Source organism: Eschscholzia californica, unplaced genomic scaffold (assembly GCF_041429995.1).
Source record: "Eschscholzia californica isolate CP2 unplaced genomic scaffold, dmEscCali1.0.p SCAF_3, whole genome shotgun sequence".
Lineage (NCBI taxonomy): Eukaryota > Viridiplantae > Streptophyta > Magnoliopsida > Ranunculales > Papaveraceae > Eschscholzia > Eschscholzia californica.
Window position 1 is genome coordinate 9,954,743 of NW_028238420.1, and position 6,734 is coordinate 9,961,476.

At 38.4% G+C, this 6,734-nt stretch overlaps 1 pseudogene across 1 annotated transcript; it reads right to left on the reverse strand.

Moving 5' to 3' along the window:
* Positions 1-887: 887 nt before the first annotated feature.
* Positions 888-2,877, reverse strand: LOC147548274 (protein ASPARTIC PROTEASE IN GUARD CELL 2 pseudogene; annotated as a pseudogene). Its single transcript, XR_015238335.1, has one exon. The product of XR_015238335.1 is annotated as a protein ASPARTIC PROTEASE IN GUARD CELL 2 pseudogene (transcript).
* Between the last annotated feature and the right edge of the window lie 3,857 nt (positions 2,878-6,734).

Consider the following 6,734-nt stretch of genomic DNA (forward strand, 5'->3'; position numbering starts at 1 on the left):
ATCAGGTCTAAAAAAAGGTTGTACAAAATTACCAAAGGGTTGCAACTAGCCGGTTTGCAATGGTCGCAAGAAGATTACAACTGTTTCAAAATTGATTGTAAAAATACTTCGAACCATCTGCTAGAGGTTGTAACAATCCGAACGATCCTACTACATCAGGACCCTTTCGACGTTGCACAAAAGCCATTACTTTACGTTCAGCTAGCACTAAAAAGGCTACTCCTAGTAGAAGTGGTAGAATTATTCCAAGTATTTCCTCTGGAACAGCTATGTACGTTTTCGATTTTCTATTCACTCATGATCGGGCCTGACCTGGTCGACCCGATCATGATATTTCACTCATGATCTGGCAACAACTATATAAAATACTAATATTTAGGTTTTTAAACAAACAAAATACAAATATGAGAATTTTAACTAAATGAAATATAACCTGTATTTTGAAGTTACAAAACTCCAAATTGGGCCTTCCACCTAATTTCTTGTTATTAGAATGACTTGTTTAGGACAAATCTCCAATCAGCCAAACTAAATTGAAATTTGTGAAGAATTAGATTTGAATTTGAGTTTATGGTAGGTAGATGGTAGGTAGAAATAGCATTTTTGTTACACGACTTATTAGAATTTATGATACAAATAGTTCCCAATACTCTTCCTACTCGTTTTTAGTGTGCTCTCTATGACTTTCAAAGAAGTAAATTTTCAAAAGAGGCAAAAGCCATTACCTTTATAAAAGTCATTGTTTGATGGATCCTACCTTCCCCACCTTGGTCCATGGTGGTGGATCTTTGTTCATGATTCAAACAAATACTACAATCTAAATGACATTTAGAGAGAGAAGGAGAGAGGAGAGAGAAGAGCAATTTGTGGATGAAAAAGGAAGACAATGAAAAATGGGTAGTCAGGATGATAATCACCCACCACCCAACACAATTATTTCTTAGCAATTGAAAAAGTGGTGGGTTGGATGTTCACATGTTCACCCATACACTCAAAGGAGGGCTCTACTTCCCAAGTTAGGAACCCTTTTTTGTGGCTTTTTCTCCTTTGTTGTACACTCTCTCTACAAAAGCCTCACTTTAGTCTAATACTACTTCCCCCCCTTTGTTGGATTAAACTTAGACTTATTAACCTTTCATTCATATTAAACACCAAACATGATATTCTTTACATGCATTTAGCAAGTATTGGGCCCAAACCCTACAAGCCCCTTTGCTCCATCAAAAGATATTTGGATCCCTTCCTGTTGTATATTCCCTATAATAGAAACCCCTAAAGAAGTAGGAGCAAAAGCAAAACAGAATGTCCCCACCTCATCCACAGGAATTAAGAAGTTCCTTGCCGGAAGCGTCAGTATTGACCCGCCGTAGAAGTAAAAGGACACCGTCGGAACCCTCACTGTTTGAAAGCCAGAAAGATCAAAGCAAGTGTCGAAGATCGACATGCCCGAGGCAGGAGGAAGTCCTCCAGTGCCACCTACAAAATAGTCGCGAAACATTTCATAAGCATATGGTGGTAACCTGGTTACGGCAGTACCAGTGTCCATGACGACACCTCCATCCCCAAATTCCGATAGCTTAAAGAGGTCTTCCGAGACTGGTAAACGGATGCCTCCAACACCAAGGCCCACTAAGTCCACATAATAGAACGTTGGGACCTGAGGGTTCCGTAGAAGTGGGACCCACGATACTACGTCAAATGGTACAACATCACGTCCAAATGCCAACGATCCAAACAAGCCAGTCCCACGACTAACAAGGCAGTACCCGAACGAACCACCAATCTGGGCTCCAAGCTGGCCTATAAAAGACAAAGGGCCACCACCGAGGCCAAGTAAGCCAGCAGCACCAACAAACATGCCACGGTTCATATGACCACACCCGATAGCTACATTACGAACCACGGTACCACCAAAGGTGAGAGTTTCAACAGCTAAAGTCCCCTTGGTGTATGATCCGTCACCGTACGACACTTCATAGCGGCATTTTCCATGGTGGCAGCCAGAATTTTGCTCTAGACGGTGGCAGACAGTGGATTTACATGAGACACCTGAGAATGTAGCTGAGTCAGATGGGTCAAAAACTGGATCTGACTGCTGATAACATTGACTACAAGGTTGGCACTGAACCCACATTATGTCACTACCTGAATCAATCACCATATATTGGTTCCTTGGTGGACTTCCTACACCAATTCTAACAAAGTATTCTCCACTTCCTAAATCCGTACCTGATACTACTTCTGACCCAAAATCTTCCACCTCATAACCACCACCACCACCACCACCACCACCACCACCACCACCACCACCACCACCATTTTTGGTGGTTTTACCGGCACCGAAAACTCGTTTACTTAAGCTCCTGACCCTTTTAATGTCTCTTTTGATACGTTCGTTGAAACGGTGTCGGTGATCGGATAGATTTTGAGCTGAAATTACATCCCTATGAACTAAATTCATCTTCCATTTCCACTTCTCAGTTCCAAGTTTATTGTCGTTTTTCTGTAACTCTTGATCACTTGTTAGGTCAAAAGGATGGATTTTGGTGCTTGCTATTGCTTCTCTTACATTCAACTCTTGAAACTGAGCATTGTTGTTGTTGTTGGTGGTGGTGGTGGTTGGGACTGCTTCACCAAGGTGGTGGTGTAGTAATATCAACATGAGTAGAGCTTCTACCACCATTTTCTTTTGGTGTCTATTGGTAGCTATGTCTAACTAAAACCACAACAACTAATGGATATATATGAGATGGTTAAGGGTTTAATGTGTTTGAGTTTAGAAGTGTGTTGGAAGAGAGAGAGAGAGAGAGAAGAAATTATTGAGGTTGCAGTAAAGAAAGATTCTTTGTTTCTATCTATGTGTTCTTTATTATGTTTCTGTTTGTTTTTTAGTACAACTATTAAATTAGGTATACATCTAAAAATATATGTTTACTTTTTCCACTTCATAAGGCTTGACTACTACTTTATAATAGGTTCCTCAAACTAAGATTCAAAAGTACATAAACAAAAATGAATATAAAATAAAGAATATTACATGTATCTACAAAAATATGGTATTTGTCTTTACTCTTTAACCTTTCCATTCAAACCCTAAGTGGTTTTAGGGTTTAAAAAATACTCACTCTTTTGGGTACAAAATTTTGGGTGGATACTTTATGTTAATTTTTTTCTTAATTTATATTTCCCCAAAGCCTCCCCACATTTTTTTCTCTACGTCGGTAAGGGTTGTTGACAAACTACTATCGCAAACAACTTTTATTGACAAACTACCATCGCAAACAATTTTTATGTACTTTTTTTTTTCTTTAGATCTTTGTTCTTTCTATAAAACCTTATCTCTTTTTTTCACTCTATCGTCACTGTTCCGGCAAAAGGAAGGGTTTCAGGCGAAATGAAAACCTTAAAACCCGTGAAGAGGATTTCACCGGAAACCCTCTCCTCAAGGGTTTTAGGGTTTTTGGTGAAACCATTCTTGATGCAGGGGCACCCGGCGTGGAGGCTTTTTCCATGACCAAACCGGGCCATGGGCCAACCGGCCATGGAGAATAGTTTTAGGAAGTCCCAATTTTAGTATGATTATTAGAGAATTTAGGTTTAGGAAATTATGTTATTTTAGTATTTCCAATAATTGGAAAGGTCCAGATTTGAGTCTAGTTATTTAGGAAGTTGCAATATTTTAATTATTTAGGAAAGTCTAATTCAAGTCTATCTAGGAAAGTCCAGAATCCTATAAAAGGATATCTAGTTTGTCCATTATTCTCATGTTGAAGAGAAAACCCAATCAAATTTAATCGAGTTTACAGTTATTTAGAGTTATTTAATCGTTATTTTATCGTTCTTCGTATTAGTTTATTTTATTCTTAAATTCCGCTGCGTTCTACATCATGTGGTATTCAGAGCCACCAAAGTTTTTGGCTAATGATTCTGAAATTTTTTTTCCAAACCAGTTACATCAGTATCAATCGTATTATATTCGTCAAGATGATTATATTCAATCAAATTATACTCATCAAGAGATAACGAATCAATGCTCATGTTCTTCATGTTTATATGCGAATAACGACTCGTACAATTATCATTGGAATCCGGGAGAAATCGAACGAGAAACCCCTCCACAACCGTATTCATCATCACCGTCACCACCCCCACCATTGTCTTATACAGCTTCACATCCATATTCTTCTTCTACACCACCTCTACCTTCATACACTTATTATTCACCACAATCACCACCACCACCGCAACCTTCGTACTCTTATTTTACACCGGCACCGTATTCACCACCTCTTATACAACCGTATTCACCGCCACCACCAACACAATCATCTTTTCTTTACTACTCACCACCTCCACCACAACCGTGTTTTTCAGAGAAGGTTCTATCCCTAAAGTCCGATTTGGATAAGATACTACATAATTGTAACGACGTCAAAACAATACGTCAACCATCCTCCTCGTCGATTATATCTTTTCCTCAGGAAAAAGAAAAAGAAAAGTATGAAGAAGTTAAAGAAGATGCTCAAGAAGAAGTTGAAGTTAAAGAAGAAGAAGAAGAACATGAAGAAACAGAAGATGACTATCTAGATGAAGAAGGTCCACACGTTGAACTCGAGGATACTAGAGACAAATTCAGTCTCATTCTCAATGAAGTTGAAGTCAAACCTCACCATAATCATCAACAAGACAAATTCAGTCTCATTCTCAATGACTTTAACAATAACAAATTATACTCTATCGATTCTGATTCATTGGCATCTCAAAAACCACTTCGTGTTATCGAATACCCATCCATCTCTTATAAACCCAGTCTTATATTTGTTGGTTCTTCTAATGGTTTGGTTTGCTTAACTCATCATTGTCAATATGGTTTAAATAAAATTTACTTTTGGAGCCCATCTACTGGTAAGTGTAAACTCATACCTTCACCACCACCTAATAATAAATTGGTGTTTAATCCTTTCATTACTAGCTCTAATGTGTACGATTCCGATGATAATATTACTACTATCTTGTTTGGATTCGGTTTCTATTATGATTTTAAGCTTGGCGATTACAAGCTATTGAAAATTCAAAGGAAGGAGACTTATAGCAAGGTCCAACTTTATACTTTAGGCTCCAATTCGTGGAAACTACTCTTTCATAGCATTCCTTACAAAATCATTCAATCGGATCGTGGTGTGCTTGTTAATGGAGCTCTTCATTGGATGGCAACTCCCTTTTTCGAAGCATCCTATAATGCTATACTTTCGTTAGATGCGGTTGAAGAGATGTATGCAGAAGTGCCTATGCCAAAAATTTTGAAGAAAAAATTGCCATCAAACAAATCAAAGTACATAGAGATCGGGCTCTTGAGTGAGAATCTTTGCATATTTGACAGTATTCGCAAAGTTAGTACGGATATATGGGTAATGAATGAGTATGGGGTGAGTAAGTCTTGGACTAAACTATTAACCATTCTCAACAACAGTTACGTTGAAACCAATTTTCCAGTAAAGTGTTTCGGCAATGGTGACATATTATTTCTGAGAGATGGTAAGGATGTAGCTGCACATGAACGCCAACGTCCCCCTTTTGCGTATGTTGATTTATTGGAAGTAGACCGACGTGTAGCTCTTCAAACTATAATTGATTCAGTGGCATATGAGATTGGAATTGAAGTTGGCGCTTTTTGCCAAATTCGTCTCCTTCAGATTCAATGTAAAAATCGTTCGAAGTGGGAATTACGAATCGCCATGGCGGAATTCAGCGTATACGGGCGGCTCACATTATTTTCTTCGTCGAAACGGTTCGGGACGAACCTCGTGGGAGAAGGGGAAGCTGATGCAGGGGCACCCGGCGTGGAGGCTTTTTCCATGACCAAACCGGGCCATGGGCCAACCGGCCATGGAGAATAGTTTTAGGAAGTCCCAATTTTAGTATGATTATTAGAGAATTTAGGTTTAGGAAATTATGTTATTTTAGTATTTCCAATAATTGGAAAGGTCCAGATTTGAGTCTAGTTATTTAGGAAGTTGCAATATTTTAATTATTTAGGAAAGTCTAATTCAAGTCTATCTAGGAAAGTCCAGAATCCTATAAAAGGATATCTAGTTTGTCCATTATTCTCATGTTGAAGAGAAAACCCAATCAAGTTTAATCGAGTTTACAGTTATTTAGAGTTATTTAATCGTTATTTTATCGTTCTTCGTATTAGTTTATTTTATTCTTAAATTCCGCTGCGTTCTACATCAATTCTCTTCGTCTAAGACGAAGGGTTTTGGCGAAGAGAACCCTAACTTTCGGCGGTAGGATAAAGATAGAAAGAGGGTAAGGTTTCTAGAGAGAGAGAGAGAGAGAGACAGAGAGAGATTTATCCGAGAAGGAGTGATATTTAAGAGAGAGAGAGAGAGAAATGGTGGTGGTGGTCGGAGGAGGTGGAGGAGATGGCGAAGAGAAGAAGTTTTGTTGCTCCAGAAAATTAGATAAAACCCACAATTTTCCTTCAAATTTGTACCCCGCAAAGTTTTCTTGTTTCCTCAAATCGACGACATATGTTGTGATCAAGTTCTTGTTATTTCCCTAACAACGACATATATTGCCTCGACAAATTTGATAAAATCCACAATTTTCCTCACGATCCTCTTCTAATATTTGCTCTCAGATAGACACCAATAACACTTCGTTGGAGGAATTGTCGAGAAATTAGTGAGGAAGTCCAAAGGAAAATTTGAACTCAATGAGATTCATCTACC